The following is a 19,155-nucleotide window of genomic DNA, read 5'->3' as shown; positions in this document are numbered from 1 at the left end:
ATCTACCGCTGGCAGCAGTTTTCTTGGACGCCACCAAGGCGTTCGACTCGGTGGAGTGGGATTACATCTTCGGAGTAATGAGACGTATGGGATTCCCACCCCTTTTTAGGTCTCGCTGAGCCAAAGGCTCGAAGAGACATTTGTATGTGGGATTTTCGAAGTGCTACCCACAGTCTTTTGGCTGGCCTAAACCTTGAGTGCACGATCACATGCACGTGCACAGCTGCTCCCACTCCCCCTCCCTTCTCTATAGCTTTGGCTCCTTTGTTTTTTATTACACCCTTCCTTCTCTCCCCGCTGTTTTCACACTACCCCCTCCCTTCTAATCAGTTTCCTTTCTGCTCCCTTGATCGCGTCTCTGATCACTAACTACTTCAAATGCAGCGCGCGCACCCCTGCTTTCACTTTTGCCGTGTCTCGGCGCTTTTATGTCTTATGTTTCTTAAGGTCTTCGACGTTTTTTTTACAGTGTTTCGTGAGAATGTCTATCAGAATGTGCTTTCAGAGAGGCCACTGCTCCAGGGGTGCCATAAAATTGGCCTTTCTGCTGGGAATAGTTACAGACCTGTAAATATGTGCACAGTCACGGCGCAACTTTCATTATGTAAGGACGACTTTTCCCGCCGCTGACCTCACTTTTAAAATCTGAGAAACCCGACCTCCCCCCCCACCCTCCCACTCACCCAACACAGGCCCCTCTTCTAAATTCCACCACTATATTAACAGAGCCGGGGTGCGGGAGTTCTTGTTTAAATAGATTCTGCATTTTTCGCCAGTAGACATCAGCACCACTTTTTCAATTTAAGAATCTACCTGTGGTATTGCATTTCAGCATTTATTTAGCGCTTCTTATTCTTGTCGAGGCCGGGAAGCGCTTTGTTCTTCCAAATCAAAGTGAGAGCATATTTATCTCAACAGCTTTTTCACTCCCACTCGATAAAACCCCAGGCAAAAATGTCTAGTTTTTGGTAGCCACGGGGAATTAAAGAGTTGACCAGATTCACAGGATGGTGAGCCAGCGCCGAGACTCCATACTAGTTCCCAGCTCCCGAAGTGGGCAGCTCTGGCCTCAGTCACCCCTTGAATATATAACATGTTCCTTGTGTTTGTGATATGGTAATTGCACACCAGAACACATTGTAAACAAAAGATGCAGTTTTTCGCATAGGGCCGGGCATATTTTAGTGGGGACGAGTTAACGATGCGTTTAAAGTGTCTGGGCGCACAGCTTACGTTTCCTGCTCATTGGCCACTTTGGCTGCCAGTTCCTCTGAAGGTATGTGCACCGTAATAAAACCATAAACACAAATGCTGCGTGTGAATGCCTATCACTAGCATCAAAGTGGCCAGAAGCTTATGAGGCGCTTTTGGTGTGAATACTGCATAGTTGTGTTTGGTATAGGATTAAAGATGCATTATTACATTTTTTTTTTGTTTAAATCTTGTACAGATTGTATTATTTGTATTGTTTGCTACAAGCTGATTTTCGATAATGTTTTGAATAAACACAACCTGTGTGATGAATCCAAATGAGAGATATTCAGTATTGTCAGTGACTCAGCTGAGTTGGAGGGTGCAGGATCCGAATCTGGTGTCTCCCTGGCCCAAGCAGTACAGAGTTACTGATTCTTAGTCAACTAGCTGGCTTAACAGACATGTTGAAATGCAATCATCTTATCCCCAAACATCAGCTGAGCAATTTTTCAAAATAGCCATATGTTGCTATCAAATACACATTTTCATTTTGAAAAGAACCAAAAAAATGACAAAAGCTTATTATTTAAAAAAAAACAGAAATGAAACAAAACCTGTTTTGCCACAAATATCTTTTCATTTTTCGTAAATACACTTTTGACCGTCAAACTTCAATTTATCATTTTCATCACGTACTCACATGCATCACTGCCACACATGAATGCCATGTATCACTATCTCATGCCATGGATGCCTACAATATGCTAATAATCATCCTGTTTGGATCCACATTAGACCAAGGGTGGGAATCCTGATGCCATGTATACCAACAACAAGAAGCAACTAATTGCCACGGTTATACCTTGACCACCATTATACTAGGTTGAGCAACATCATTCAGTGGTGGAAACCAATATTTAAAAAATTGGCATCAATATGTCAGAGGCAGCATTTGCCAGCGGTTGCCATCATGAAATTGATTTTCACCTTATGAAAAGCATTTCCACCTGTATGCCATGGCTACAAATACCAAAGGTTGGAACCATCAATACGCTAAGAATTCCAATCAATATGTCCGGGACAATATTTTGCCAGGAGTGGGAACTCTCTTTTACATTGAAGCCCATAATATGCCAATAATCACCATTTTGCCTGGACTAACAGCTTCATGCATGAGTGAGCACCACTTGCAAATGGATGCCCCGAAGAAGACCAGAATCACGGCCAATATAACAAGCATTGGCATAGCCAATAGGTCTCGATTTTGGGACCTTATAAGTGTTTAGTTATGCAGCACAATATCCTTGGTGCAACAACATCAACCGTTGCATGGCTAAACACTTATAAGGTCCCAAAGGCGAGACCTATTGGCTATGCCAATGCTTGTTTTATCTTGGATTAGGCTGTTATATAACCTGCCTGTGGCCAAGATATTAATAAATGGACACACATCAGCACCGCTGTCCATTACGAGGGGAACCCGGCAGGGATGCCCACTCTCTCTTTTGCCCTTTGCCATAGCAATGGAACCACTGGCGGCGAAGTTGAGGCAACATCACCAAGATAGGGCGCTGCGGTGCAATCTGCGACAGATACTAATCTCGATGTACGCGGATGATATCACGCTGTATATCCGGAATCCGCAGGAAAATCTAAACCCAATCCTTAGGGAATTTATTGTGTTTGGGAAGCTGTCTGGAATTAGCGTCAATTGGGGTAAATCGTGTATATTCCTGCTGACGCTGGCAACTCACAGATTTTTGCTCGATTACCCTCTGGAGTGGTGTGAAGAGGATCTGCGCTATCTGGGGATCAGAGTGACAAGAGACAGATCAATTCATGCGGCTCAACTATGGTACAGCAATAATGAAAATAACGGATAGCGTGACCCGATGGATCGCCCTACCTCTGTCAATGGCGGGACGTGTGTCTGATTAAAATGGCGGTCCTGCCCCAATTGCTCTACCTATTCCTTAATATTCCTTTTTACCCCGGGAAACACTTCAAGACGCTGAGGGCAGAGCTAACACGATTAACTTGGGGGGGTCGACAGCCTCGGTTGCATTGGAATGTGCTCACTAGACCGTACTCTCAGGGGGGGTTCGGTATACCTGACTTTGAGATATATTACTTAAGCGCACAGTCCCACTATACTTGGTATTGGGTGATGCAGCCCAGGTATATGCCGCAGGTGGTGGCGGAGCATTGGCTGGCGCACTCGATACCCTTAGATGGCGCTCTCTTTGTATCAGTGACACCTAGGGATAGGAATCCAACAACAGTTACTTGTACGATCAGTGCTGGGCATAGGATTGAGCACCTCATGGGAGCTACCATGCTATATTCTACCACTTTGCCTCTAGCGTATCATCCGAACATGCCTCTGCTGCAGGAGAAGCTGTTTCAACACTTCAGGGATCGAGCACATATAGCGACATGGGGGGGGACTTATACCATGAGGGGAAGTTCAGCTCAGCAGAACAAATGTTGCAAGGGCTACAGCAGACCCCTATGGATAGGTTTATATATGTCAGATTGAGGCAAGGAGTACGCGCGCTCACTCCGAATTTCCCAGACGAGCCTCAGGCGCTGGCCCCACTGCAAGTAATGCTTAAATGCAAAACGGCTGCACGACTCGTCTCCCTCATATATAGAACAGTACACACACAAAGGGAGTACGCAGACCCACTCTCCAGGACGCGATGGGACCAAGAATTGGGCATGACACTAGCGGATGAACAATGGGAATATTGCTGCCTGCAAACTGAAAGAATAGCAGCCAGCAGCAGACTCCGTATGATACATTATAAATACTTACATAGGTTATACTATACACCGGCCAAGCTATTTCGTTTCCACTTACGAGATACGGACTGTTGTGACAGATGTAGAGCGCCTGAAGCAGATTTTTTTACATCTGGCGTGGGGGTGCCCGGGGGTGAATGAATATTGGTGCCAGGTCTTTGAAGCTTTGTCCCATATGACACATACACAGATCGACCCCACGCCGCTGACGGCGTTACTGGGTTACACTAAACTGATACAAACGGCGCATCAGAAATTTGTGGCAATGGTGCTCCTTATGGCAAAAAGGAGGGTGGCCTGTCGGTGGGGAAGAGGGAGAGCCCCGAAATTCAAGGAGTGGATCGCCGATCTAGTGACATGCCAAGAGCAATCTCTGCTGTATTCTGAACTCTTGCCTAGGGCCTCTAGACCTCGGAATATCTGGGCCCCCTTAACATGCTACCTACTTGAACATCCGTTAGAAGACAGAGCCGGAGCGTGTGAGAGGTGCACACTAGGGGAGAGGGAATGGGAGAGCTGGGATAGCAGGTAGTTTATACTGTGGAATGAGGAGGCACATGAGTGATTTATTACTGCGGCATCACCAGATATCGCTTATCGCAGGGGGTTGAGTGAGTGTAGTCTGGAAACCGATGAGAGACCATACTAGCCGAAGTGAACCACGTTGGGTGGGGGAGGTGGAGGTGGAGATGACCATGACCTGACCGAGGAGGAGTGCCACTATGTTACGACAAGAACTGGATGCAGGGAGATGTATTGGTGAGTGGATATATAACCTGTACGCATAGCTATACTATGAACACTGTCTGGAAAATATGCACAATTTTTGAAAATGTTTTATATAAAATTAATAAAAAGATGTTATAAAAGATGTATCCATCAGAAAGCTATGCTGCTCATCATGATGCACAGTCTTACCTCAATAGAAACCAAGATGGATTCTATTTCAGCTCGTATGGACTCCATTGCTCAAAAAATTGAAAAATACGATACGCGCATCACAGAAGCATAACACAGGATATCCTAGTTGGAGGACACATCAGATGGTGGGAAAGAACTGCAACAAATGGACCATTTGTTGAAGATGAAGGCGATTGCGGCCAAAAATGAAAATTTTGAAGCGTGCTCCAGGTGCAATAACATACACATTCTTGGGACTCCTGAAAGTACGAACACTGGTCGCATGGAAGATTACACAGAACGGATGCTCCAAGTCATGTTTGGCTCAGACGCCTCCTCCTTATATCTGGTGATTGAGAGGGCGCATCGATCTCTCGGGCCATGGCCCCCACCGGGTGCCAACCCCAGACCTATAATTGCGAGACTTCTTAATTATAGGGATCAAGATGCTGTCCTCAGGTTAGCTAGAGGAAAGCGACAACTACAGTTTGAAGGTAACACACTATCAATATACCCAGATTTTACACTCACAGTACAAAAGGCCAGGAAAGAAATTGCGGCAGTGAAGTTGCTGCAGGCTCAAATAGACTACGCCATGTTGTACCCAGCACGCCTCAGAGTCACTCATCAATGAAGGAGCATATCTTAAACAACCCGCAACAGGCAGAGGGCTTTTCAAAACGCACCTGCCAAAATGCAGCTGATGCCGTCTCTGCTCGCTCAACTGAACGCTCGTTATTACCCTTATCGGAGCAGGGATAATCATCTTCACCAGAGAGATAAGTGACTAAGTTTATAGACGTTTAGCTAGATCAAGGGGTTGATATTATATGGTCAACTTTGAAACTAAGATGTGAAACTGATTTCCCGTAACACTATGACAAGATTTTGTGCTGAACTGTAGATCAATTAAGTACTCAATTTGCTTTCTAGGTGAGTTAACATGGCAAGAACAGAGTACATAGATAGTTCATTTAGACTAATATAAGTTATATTCCCGGGCACCCCTGCCCCCTTTCGTTCTATCCTGCATTTGCTTCCGCAGGGGGGAGGAGAGTTACAGTGCCCTCTGGTGGTACCTCTAAGGGAGAACCCCTGCACCTTTTTTTTTTAATCTTTCTAGTTTCGTAGTATTGAACTCAGCTCAGTTGCCGCTATATGCATATACTCATTATTCTTGTTCTTCATCGATTCACCAACATCCTTCTGGGGAAGGGCTAATGTGGGAAAACATTCCCGCTAATACCATCTACAGGACCTAGATGGGGTTCTTTTGAAGAGATAACACTCTTGAGAATTGTGCAAAGTTAAAGGATCCCATGCATGGAATATGTACTTAGGTGGTGTTTCGTTTTGTTGTTCTAGAGGGTTGGGAGAATTAACTCCGACAAGTTTAGGTTGTCATGGGAGGGGGGGACGGGGTGATGTGGTTGTATTTTCAGGAGTACAAAATGCAAACTAATATAACTGGTGTATTACAGTCATTGGTATACATGTGTTTACTCATGCTACAAGATTGCACATTATTAACTATATACTCTCTGTTGAACTCATGACTCAACCAACAAACCGCTCTGAAATCCAGTTAATGCCTTCGAATATCCGAGGGTTGAATAACCCACGCAAATGCAGACATATCCTTGCATACTTAGATAGGCCTAACCTACAGGTAGCCTTCCTACAGGAGACACATTTTAATCCCCAGCTTAATCCTACCTTTGAAGTTCGCTGGACAGGACATTGATGCTTCTCCTCATACTCTACTTATGCCAGAGGTATAGCTGTACTTATTAAGATAATGTTATATGTAGCGATGGGCTCCATTCAGGACGCGCAGGGTCGATGTAGTATCAAGTCGGGCAGACTGGGACCACATACTATCACATTAGTGAACTATTATGAGCCGAATACAGACGATACCACATACTTTACTATACTCGGAGGAAAAATCCTTAGCATCAGAACTACATGTTCTATTGGGCGGTTAAGGGGAGGGGTAATAATAGCACATTAAAACCGCATAAGGATAGATCCTGCCCCATCACTATACAGCTTCCCAAAACCAGATGAAGTGCCTTATTAAGGAAAACTGGCTTCTGGACACATGGAGATACCTCCTTCCCAATGGGAAAGATGGCACACATTACTCAGCTGCACATTCAACATGGTCTAGGCTTGACTATTGGATTGTTTCTTGAAGACTTGGGCCATGGATTGTTAAGGTTGAGCACTTGGCACGGACCTATTCGGATCATTCTCCATTAAAAATGGTTCTGCCCCCCCCCCCCCCCCCCCCCGTACTACATGGTGCCGTATGTGACTTGGCGACTTGTCCAGACTATGTTACTGGACACAGTGTTTAAAGCGGAAATTGGGCAAAATATCCAGGACTTTTTCCATCACAATACAGGCTCAGTAACTCCTATCTCTACGGTATGGGGAGCCTTTAAAGTTACTATGAGAAGGTATTGCATTGCAAAAGGGAGGGGGGGGGGAAATGCTATGCGTGAGGTGATTATTTTCTCCTTGTTAAAGCCTGCAAAACCTGTAAGTAAGTGTGAATTCTATAGGCTTCTGTTCCTAATTGCGATGGAAAAATCTTGACTAAGGTGCTATCTAAAAGGCTAAGCCTCCTCATGGAATCTCTGGTACTACCCGACCAGGAGGGCTTCGTTCCAGGTCGGGCTACATCCCATAATATTCGTACTCTCTTCTCTGTGATGCAGGATATAGATCCAGAATTGGCAGCAGTTGCGGTATTTCTGGATGACTCTAAGGCTTTTGAATCTGTTGAATGGGATTATCTCATTGGCATATTGAGACGTATGGGAATGCCTGCAGATTTTCTCTCATGGATTGAGCTCCTTTATTGCCAGCCACAAGCACAGGTTCTCATAAATGGCATACATTCATCCCTTTTTCCTATCTCTAAAGGCACAAGGCAGGGGTGCCCATTATCCCCACTCCTCTTTGCGATCACCATTGAACCACTAGCAGCCAAATTATGGCAGCATCATTGAGATCGCGCATTGCAGTACCGCTCTTGACATATACTAGTGTCTCTGTATGCAGACGATGTTACACTATATCTCAGACACAGCAGGTAAATCTGAACCCTGTGCTGCGAGAATTCATTGCTTTTGGAGAGTACTTAGGTATACAAATAAATTGGGAAAATCCCAGCTGTTCCCGCTTAACTAGGTGGTTCTTCCATTCCCCCTGGACTAGCCAATAGAGTGGTGCCCGAAAGAGGTAAAGTACCGGCGGATCATGATCACCAGAGACAGAACTGAGCTGATGCGCTTAAACTAAGGTAAGACACTAGCAGCTTTGACAGATTCCATTACGAGGTGGGTATCTATGCCCCTCTTCATATCAGGCAGAATTTTGTTAATCAAAACGGTGGTCGTGGCCAAACTTCTTTACCTGTTCATTAATATTCCATATAATCCTGGAAAACCATTTATTTTCTGCCCTTAAGACACAGATGATACGCTTATAGTTTGGAGAGGTAAACAACCCAGATTAAAATGGGAAATACTAACACGCCCATTTGGACAGGGTGGTTTTGAGGTTCCATATATAGAGTTATACTATTTATGTGCACTTTGCGCCATGCCGGTTCTGCCCCCCCCCTTCATGCCACACCTCACGGTGGAGATGGGATATAAGGAACAGACTCCACTATTGGGGTTCATTGCGGTCCAACCTAAGAATAGGGAAGCTGATCCCACAACAGAGGCATGTGCCACGATGGTGTGGCAAAGTATAGCAGAAAAGTTCAATATACCAATGCTGTACTCCCCTTTGCTGCCACTTCCTTGCCACCCGACCTGAAAGTAACTTAATAATTAAGCTTCAGACAAATGCTACAAAACGTTCAGGTGCAGATATGGGGAGATTTATATGTGGAGGGTCAATACCGTATGTGAGAGCAATTCTTCTAGTGGATTGAGCACAAGTCCATAGAACTGTTCCTATATGCCAGGTTAAGACCGATTGTGCGGGCTGTCACATAGACGTTCCCATGTGAACCAGAGATACTACCCCCATTGCATAAACTGCTGCAATCAACATCTCCCACACACGTAGTTTCTCTCCTATACCACAGCACACAAGCCTCACTTGCAGAATGCCAGATAAATGCACGTACACGCTAGGAGGAGGAACTAGGTATGATGCACAATGGATACTGCTGTCAACAAACTACTTGAATAACTTCCAGCAGCCGATTACGTTGAATACATTTTAAATTCCTACATCGATTATATTATACTCCAGCCAAGATGCATAGATTCCATATGCGAGATAAATGCGCTTGCTGTGCGAGTGCATCTGCAGACTTTTTGCACCTGGCATGGAGTGTGTTGCAGTCCACCAATACTGGCAACAGGTCTTTAAAGCATTGTTGCAAATGATTGAATCCCCCTTGCAATTAGACCCCATAATGGCCCTACTGGGATACACAGAGGATATAACAGCAGCATTTAGGAAATACACAGCACAGGGGTTACTTTTGGCCAAGCACAGGGTGGCGTGTGGGTGGGGCAGGGGAAGAGCGACTAAATATAAGGAATGGATTCAGGATCTTTCATTTTGGCAGGAACAGTCACTAACGTATGCCAAACTCTTGCCAATTGCATGCAGACCTACGGATATTTGGGACCATTTAACAGCATACTTGGTAAATGAACCACAGGGTTCTATGGGGAACCAAACTGAGAATGGAATCTAAGATTGAGGGAGGAATGAGCAAAGAGGAATGAGCAAAGAGTCATGACCAGGTACTCTAGTAATTCAATATTAACACGCATTGTAACGCCCAATGACGACAGATAAAAGATGTTAAAGTTGGACTCAATGGACATGAAGGTCATATTTTCAATATGATGTGTAATGGTCACAATGTAATATCACCATTGATGAAAAGTATAACGTACGCAAATTACAACTGCCGAATTGCCATGGAATGCAAATGCATCAATACATGATTTTCAATTATACTGCACATATGCTCCTGATGTTACTGTATTTGAATTTCAATAAAATCTTAATTTTTTTTTTTTTTAAAGCATAAAGTCACTTTAGTTTCTATTTATTCTCATCAGAGTACTTGTGTGAATTTAAAGCTGCAAATTTAATATAAGCAGTGCACTAATTTCCATCCACTGGAAAGGTGGATGCTTTGTACACATCTACGAAAGCTGCAATACGTTTGTTACAGGAGAGTAAAATGTTCTATTTGTTGCCTAAGTAGTTGTAGTTCACATGCTTTACACCAACTTAAGAGCAGTTTTCAATCCCCTCAAAGCACCCTTTTTAGGTCTTGCCTAGACAGTGCATGCGGCCTCTTTCAAAACCCTTTGTGATCTTACAGCAGGCTTAGGGGCCGCCCATTGATTACCGAAGATTAGCTTCTTGTCACTCTCTTGATTGCTTCTTGTTGATCAGCTTCATAGGCCTCCTTCTTTGGGCGTTTGCTGAGTGCATAAACAAAACAAGCATTGGCATAGCCAATAGGTCTCGCTTTTGGGACCTTATAAGTGTTTAGTCATGCAACAGTTGCATAACTAAATACTTATAAGGTCCCAAAAGCGAGACCTATTGGCTATGCAAAGCGGCCGAGAAAGCGAAAGTAATCGCGGTAAAGCGCTGAGCGCGCTTCCGCGCACATGCACTGTAGCTCTAGGCTGGCCTGGTAGCACTTTTTGGAGCCCTCTCAATAAGTCTCGCCAGACCAGCGCATGCGCTGGGTCAGGCGAGACCTAAAAATAGGGCCCAAAAAATGTGCATTGAAAGGGCAGTCTCCCGTGTGTACTTCTCTCCACCTCAACCGGGTTCCTCCCCAAATCTCTTCTGCCCAACGAACCTCTGTTGTCCATCTGCTTGCCCCAAGTCCCTCCCTTCTACTCTGTCAGTCTGCTTAGCCCATCCCAACCACCCTCCATCAGCTTGCCCCAGTTCCTCCAGCCCACAATCTGTTGTCTATCTGCCTGCCCCCAGAACTTCGCTAGCTCCCTTGCCAGTATGTTTGTTCCTAAGCACCTCTGTCTAACCATTGGTGTTGTGTGCTGCCCCAGGTCCCTCCCACCCTCAGTTGTCCCGTCTGACCCTTGGTTGTCAGTGTGCTTTCCCACTCGCTTTCTTGCCTCCCACCATCCGCGTTGTCTCCCGGGAGTAATAATAAAACCGATATGAAGTGACCAACGCGTGCAGCATCATAGCTACTTTTTTCAATCCACCTTCTTATTCCTTCTCCACTCGTGTTCTTCTCTCCTGCCCATCCTCAGTGTTGCCATAACTAGAAAAAGCTATGGCACAGGCAGCACACTGGCTGTGTCACAGCATTCTTTTTTAAAAAAAAATTACTTTTAGCCATGCTGCACAGCAGACGCACTAACATAGTCAAAGCCAATAGCTAGTGTAGGAAAGACCTACTGGCTTTGCCAATGCTCGTTTTACTTGTCAAATATACATGCAGAATGTCAGTGAGCTGTGCATGCATAACAAACCTGAATGCATCACACAATCCCTCTGGCTATACCCAGAATACTGTGTGGGTCCAAAGATGACAAATAATTCTGATATCTACTTCATGCAATGCCGTTTTCTACCTGCTTTGAGATTTTGAAAGTATATAGAAATATGCGACTGTCAATGGACGGAATTGAAGATGTGTACGTAAGATCTCCTTGTCCTGGTGTAGGGGTAATGAAAGATTTTTATACTGATAGCAGTTGCTTCCTTTTGCACAGTTAGCCCTATCAGAAAATGAATTTTCCATGTCAATGCCAGAAAAGGAAATGAGCAGTGCTTCACCAATAAGTCCTGTCAGTAAAGTCCCAAACGGGTACACAGGGTGACCAGGGTGGCATAACTTGTCAAGCCTTCCATGAAGGCTTTCCTATCAGGAATATTTCACATATAATGGGTTGTCTATTTTGTAGATAAGCAGTACTTGAACAAATGCAATCAATATTTTGCACTTTGTTTGATAGAGTTGCAGTAAGTGAGCGTACATTTGTTCCTAGTAATAAAAAACTAGTTACTTACCTTTAGTAATGCCTTTCTGGTAGATATTCTTAACTGCAGATTCCTAAACTTTAATACCCCCATGTGCCAGACAGGATCTGGAAGTTTTTCCAGCAACTGCCTAAAGTGCCTACTGCTTTCATGTGCTTGTAGGTAGCGTCATAAGACTCCGCAGTGACCTCTGCCCACCTCCGGAAGTGACAGCGAAGAGCCACATACAGGCACCACCTTGTGCAGATACTTCCAACCACAGATTCCTCAACCTTTTGAACAGATACCAAACAATTGATCGTTTGAGGGGTGGTCTTCACCCATGGAAAATCCTGCAGAACCAAGGGCAAAATGGCCCTCCAAGGACCTGAAAGATAAGGCAGTAATGTCTTGTGAAGGTGTGGATGGACACCAATGTAGTCACCTGCCAGAAACGTGGGAGGGGCAGACAGAAAGAGAAGGTTGTACCCATGACTGACAATTCTTAGGAAGGACCTTAGGAAGGGTGACCAAGACAAAATATCACCTGACAAATCTCACAATTGTTTTTAATCCTGCCCAGAGTAACCACTAAATAAAGAGAAATATTTTGGGTTACACCTTGGAAGTTTTCCTCCACTATCTAGATCCTACAGTTATCAAGGTTAGAAAAATCTGTTATCCCTCAACTCTAGGTTGAGACCGCCTTGGTGGTAACATCTTACCAGGATAGGACATACGTGACTATGATGAAGCAGGTCACAATCCTATGTGGGAGGCTTTTTCAGTCCAATTTTTATAAGTGCCTCGTTAGAACACTGGCGCTCCTCAAGTAAGCTCAGTGCTCAGCCCACTAAGATACAGCTGGTAAGTTTTTGATATTGTTTGGAGGATGTATGGTAGGATTTGTTTTCCTCTTTTTCTCTCATTGTGATAGTGGTCGAATCTACAGCATTACAAGCTATGAACCGTGCAAAATCGATGGTTACAGGGTAACAATTTGCATTTGCAGCATGTGTTGCTTTAGATACACATGCTCTGTATAGTTCTGTAAGACACTTGTGAGCAAGTGGATGCAGATGTTCTTAAAACTGTTTGGTCAATCAAGGATTACCCAAGGCCTGTATATCCATACAGTGAGGTATCGTGAACGTGTGTGATGGTGACCATGTGGCAGCTCTAAAATGTCTCCAAAGAGAATATTTCTTAAGACAGCCATAGCAGCTGCTTTAGCCTAACATGGATGAACCTAACAAGATAACCGAGAAAAACGCTCTTAGAAATAGGGCTTTCTACGTGCAGGTTTGAAAAACAGTGGTTTAATTTACCGATTAGACTTTGTTATATCAATATGGAACATTAACACTCTCCTAACATCCAGTATTGTATTTGCATTTATATAGCGCTTACTAACCCTGAAGCAGTGTTGAAGCGCTTTTTTGGCGAGTAGCATGCTACTCCGGAACCCATAAAGGATTAGTGGTGAATTAGTATAGTTAAATATGAAAGAAATTTGAGCAGTGGATATTAGTCAGTTGTTTGGATTGAGAAGGATAGCGGAGGGATAGAAGAGGGTAAAAGGTTTGCATTTATATAGCGCTCGTCACTCCTGATAGGGTGTTGAAGCGCTTTTTTGGTAAGCGCTATATAAATGCAATTACAATACAATATTTAGTGTAAGTAAGGCCCTCTCTTGGTGCTTGAAGGAGATAGGCAACACCAATTATGATTTACATGGATTGGCGAAACCAACTTCGGAAGAAATGTGTGGTTTATTCTTAAAACCACTCTTGCCATGTGAACCTTAATACAACATTCTTCCTGTTTGCAACTCACTCCCTCCCCCCTACCCCCGAGAGGTGATAGCAACTAGGAAAGCGACTTTCCAATACAAGAACTGCATATCACAAGGGTGTAATAGTTCAAAACGAGTACCCATCAGTCTTGTTAGATATTGAATATGCTACTTACCAGTATGCATCTGTTCTTGGCATGTAGGGCTGCTGACATTCATATCTGTGCATAGATCGCCGCCTAGTGTTGGGTCCGGATGTTTGCACGTTGTTGTCCTGGAAGAGTCTTCGAAGTATCCTGGGATAGGTGACTCCTCCCCTGGACTACAGTGCGCATGGGCATCCTCTCCATCCTCAGATTGTTTTTTTCCGCCATTGGGTTCGGATGTGCTTATCTTGACTCAAGTTAGGAAAAACTTTGAAGGAGCAGAAAGCAATTCCAAATGGCATGGCAGCAAATAAGCTGAACTAGTTCTGACAGCTGAGAGGGGTGAGTCCTCTCTTGCTTTATTATGTAATACATCGCTGTCAAGTTGTTAGTCTTTATGGGACTATTTGGCCTCAAATAAAAGCGCAGAATGCTCCAAGTGCAAACTGGGATTGTTGTGAGCATCAGGTACTTTACGTGATAATCCTGTTCTTGGCTAGATCAGTAATGTGGTTGAAATGAGTGAAGGGGGTTGGGGGTGGGAGGTCTGTGGTGATGGTCGCTTGCAGAGAAGGTCTGCCTAGCAACTACTTTTTTCTGTTGCACCACAGGAGAGTGCACTCAGTTCTGCGCTCAACTAACACTACATCTTCTCTTGATGCTCCGCTTGTAACCACTGCCTCAGTAGACACTCCTGCAGTGTATTAATGTGTACTCTTGCATGTGACACTACTGCTAAACATGAAGCAACTGCCACTTCTGCATGGCAAGGTGAGGTCATCGCGGTGTTTGATGGTGCCATCTACCACCACACAGGAGCATCTGTCTGGAACATTTCCAGTGCAATGACTAGGGAAATTCAAACAGTGAAAAATATAATCAAATTGTGATGCATCTACGATTAGAAGGATCCATCAGAAGAAAATAATTACTTACCTGCAATTCACTGTGCAGCTTATGGTTCTGTAGATTTGATTTAGCCATTTAAAGATTTGGCAGCTCAATATTATTAATTACCTAAAAAGGCATCTTGGTGCCGAAACTTAGCAAGACTGTAACAGAGGATGCCCGCAATTACACTACTTGCAGAGAATTACATGGTAAACAGCTAAGCTTATAGTACATGAGGGGTCATCTTAATTGTGTAAGGCCTTTTCTACCACCGAATGAGGTTGCAGAGGAAAAACTGCCCAATCAATGGCTTGATCGACAAAGAACAGGGAGGTAACCCATAGCAGAAGATGAGGGTTTGTTCTAAGGAGGATACAAACTTATTTTGTTTAAATTAATAGTTCCTCTACTGTTAAAAAGAGTTTAGGGTTCACTAACCCTACAAAGTTAAGAGAACAATAAGGAAGGACAATTTCTATTAAATAAACCCCAATAGGCAAGAGTGCAATGGCTCAAATGTCAGCCCCATGAACTTGGAGATAATGTTCAGGTCCCATGAGGGGACAGGTGGGGCTCTAGGCAGATTCATTTTCAGAGTTCTTTCATAAAAAGTTTGACTCCTGCTATTTTGAATACTGACCACTACACTTGATTTTGCAAGCAAGCTGCCACACTGGCTAAATGTACCCTGATTGAAGTTTAACAGATATCTTGCACAGACACGTTAATTCTGCTTCTGTAGGCAAGGGGAGCAGTGGACAATTAGTTTCCATTAGCCCAGTGACAAGTCCCTCTTGCATATTTACGAATAAGCATGCACTCTCATGGGAATTAGGGATACCCCTATGCTAAGACCTTAGATGCCTAATCTCAAGACTCAATGCCATGAGGTTCGGTGTTGCAGCGGACCATGATATTGACCTTTCCAGAAGCAACCAGTATCACTGCTGTCTTGCCCAGGTGTGTGATACAAGGATGGGTCTCATGGCCTCATTTTCTTCACATTGTATGTGTTTAGTGGTAGTGGAGGAAAACATACACAAACGTGCCAGTTCATCCATACAGCATTGCCAATAGACTGTGGCAGCAGCAACCGGGAGGTGAAGTTCTGGCCTTTGCATTCTTGGAAGTGGCAAAGAGGTTGACCAATGACTGGAGGTACGGCTGAAGTACCTAGGTGTCTTACTCCCATTCATGTGCTTGTTAAGGTGTCAGGCTGAGCTGTTAAGTAAAGTTGTTGCCTACTCCATGGAGGTGTTCTGCCAAGAGAAGGACTTCATGGTGAATGGCCCTATGGCAGATTGTCAGCACTAGTCTGGACAGTGGTAGTAAATGTGTGTTCCTCTGTTTTTGGAGATAGGACATTGTAGTCTTGTCTGCACACATGAGCACTGATTGTTGCAACCCAGTTTGCAAAACAGTGCTAAGTGCACTGTCCTTATCACCTATACAGTGATGTGCAAACTATGTTCTAGAGACCATTGGGTCAGCATTGTCAGTTGGCCCAAAAAGGTCTCCCACCCAGTGACTGAGGCATCTGTGCTGATGATCACTTGACTTGGGAGTTCAGGAACGACCTGCCCAGTAACAAGTTCTTGATGTTCCACCATAGGATTCTGTCCTGATCTCTGGGCTCCACCAACGGTAGATCTTCCCACTGAAAGGTTGCCTGTGATGACTATCTTGCAAGGCACGCCTTTATTATTCTCACAGGTTGAAGATGCGACATCTGGAAAAGGGCAAGCAGCCTCTGACATGTCATTAAACACTCATTGTTGGGGTAGACTTTGCCTCTCACCATATTCAGTGAGGCTTTAAAGAATGGTTGCGTTTGAGGAGGACAGAGGTGTAATTACTTGGGGCACGTTTTTTGGTATGGTCAGTGAACCATAATGTGTGTAGGAGAGACGAGTGGGAGTGCGGCATTTCTCTTGGCTGCTGTTCATTATTAGCCAGTCATCCAGGTATGGAGAGACATGGACAGCAATGGGGCGAAGGTGTGCTGAAGCCACAGTGAGGCATTTTGATCCCAAAGGGTAGTTTTTTGAACTGGCAATGTTTTCACTTACCACAAATGTGAAATTTTGCTTGGTGTGCCAGATGAATGGCGATTTGGAAGTAGGCGTCCCCGAGACCGAGGGACACCATGTAGTCCCAGATACAGAGCAGCAAAAAGACGCCTTGAAGAGTAGGCATTTTGAAGTGCTCGGAGATGATAACTGTTTGAACAGTCAGGATTGGCCTCAGAGTTCAGTCATTCTTGGGGTTTAAAAAATAGAAAGAGTAAGCATCTTGTCCCCATTGGTGAGCGGGACCTGTTTCTATCGCTCGCCTATGAAGCAATGCCTACACTTTCTTCTCCAGCAGCCTTTGGCGATCTTAACTGATGATGTGACAGAACAATAGAGGTTGTGGTATGAAGCTCTAGGCAACCGCTTTGGATGACAATGTAAAGTACCCAATTGCCCATGGCTATTTCTTCCCACTAGGGAAGATATAACTCTATTCATCCCCCAGCAGATACGGATGGAATTGCTTTGAGGCAGAAGCCCTTACACTGCAGAAAAGTTTTTTTCTGATCCACGACAGTGGTTCTTAGAACCAATCATAATTTATACGCAAGGTTGTCTCAAATTCCACCTCAGACAATCAAGGTTCCAGCTTTTTTTTCCCCCATGACCAGACTCAGGAGCTGAAAGAGCACTTCACACACGATGTCATGTGTACTCTCATGTATTAATAAAGATAGGACATAGCCCTCTCGCAAAACACAACTGTCGCGTTCTCACAGCCTCATATAGGTCACGCAATTTCTAAGGCAGGGATCGCCAGGCGGATTAGATCATACATCCAAGACTGTTCTACTAAAGCCAAAAGAACCCCACCTTCTCATCCAAGGCCACAATTAACCTGCAAGCAGGGCACTACTATGGTTTTCTTGGAACCATACCCATTGCGGACATTTGTAAAGCTGCCACATGGTCCAATCTACATACAATCACAATGCATTACAGTGTGGACATTCGTGTAAGGTAGCAAGCAGGAGTTTGGCAAACTGCTCTCTGTTTCAGATCTCTGCACCATCCACTGGCTAGCCGCCACTTAGGGATGTACTGTTTTACAATCTAAGCAGAGCATGTGTTTTTCTAGGCACACATACAAGAAACTGATTATGTTACCTACTCTTTAAGCATCTGTTCATTGCATGTAGTGCTGTAGATTCAAATGCGGCCCACCCTCCTTCCTGGAAGCTAGTGTTTGCCACAGATACCTTCACATTCTACATTTTCTACACGCATGGTCACTATTCTATCCTACTCCATACCTACTCTCACCCGCTGGGCGAAAAACAGTAATAATCGAGGGTGTGCAAGACCTTGTGACTCAAAAAACGTGAAAAAAACAAGCTGCAAATGTCCCAGCCCAACACTAGATGGCAGGAGTATGCACAGCATGTGTATCTACAGCTGCACGTGCTACGAGCATTAGTATCTCCACTGTAACAACTTCCATCTGTTTCAATGAAGAATTGATTGAATTCTTCAATCTATTCCTATGGGAAGTGGTCATGCCAGATGCACTGGAGTACTGGAGAGTTTGAGATACACTATGCAATAGAAGCACCCATTGCAATTTTTTCCAGCTGCATCAAGGCATTTACTTTCTTTTAACAGGTTGAGGGCGACCTCCTATGCCCCCGGATTAGAATATCTTATCATAGTAGTATGTAAACCTATAGACTCAGGAGGGATGTGCTCGTCAGTGTTTAGCCGGCAAACCCAAGTGTTATGCATCTTGTTTTTCACTGGGTTTTTGATGTTCACAGCAGAGCCCTTTAAGAATTGTAACATATTGGACTATTCACTCTGTCTGGAGAATTCTTCTTGATCCACAACCATGGTAAAACAGTGTTGTAATCCTGCGTGTTTAATAGCAGCATGGTTTGCTTAAGTTTTATCTGTAGGCAACGCTCTAGTCGAGAACTACTCTAAAGGTTCTTTGTCTTATTACCTGTCTAAGTGTATGTTTCATGCATCCTCATGCGAACAAAATTCTCACACGGCTGGACCGGATATTCATCTTCATCTGTGTTTGTTTGAGGTGTCAGATTAGATGGAGAATGTGAAGCTGTGTCCTTTGGGGTTTGATGAACTAAACACTTTCTGGTTCAGTGGCATTGGTATGTTTAGGTATGGGGCCAATGGCATAAATCTGGTGAGATGATCTCCTCGAAGGTAATTTTACACTTAATACCAGTCTTTCCTGAAGGTGCTGGACTGTTATTAAGGACTGGTCGATTTTGCCAATAAGTCTAAAAGGTTTTTCAATTTTGAACTTCAAGACGACGCACATTACACACTCAAGTTTGCACCATACGATCAGTATTGAGAGGGCACCTTAGACTGACTCAAAATGGTACAT

The 19,155-nt window shown here is 44.2% G+C and overlaps 1 protein-coding gene across 1 annotated transcript in view; it reads right to left on the bottom strand.

The window, feature by feature from the left end:
• Positions 1 to 19,155, bottom strand: part of SPPL3 (signal peptide peptidase like 3) — a 327,309-nt gene that overhangs the window by 36,290 nt on the left and 271,864 nt on the right. The gene's annotated exons all lie outside the window — the stretch shown is intronic.

This window comes from Triturus cristatus, chromosome 11, assembly GCF_964204655.1.
Source record: "Triturus cristatus chromosome 11, aTriCri1.1, whole genome shotgun sequence".
In the NCBI taxonomy this organism is placed as follows: Eukaryota; Metazoa; Chordata; class Amphibia; order Caudata; family Salamandridae; genus Triturus; species Triturus cristatus.
The sequence above is the reverse complement of the archived record's forward strand: the minus strand, read 5'-3'. Positions and strand labels throughout refer to the sequence as shown.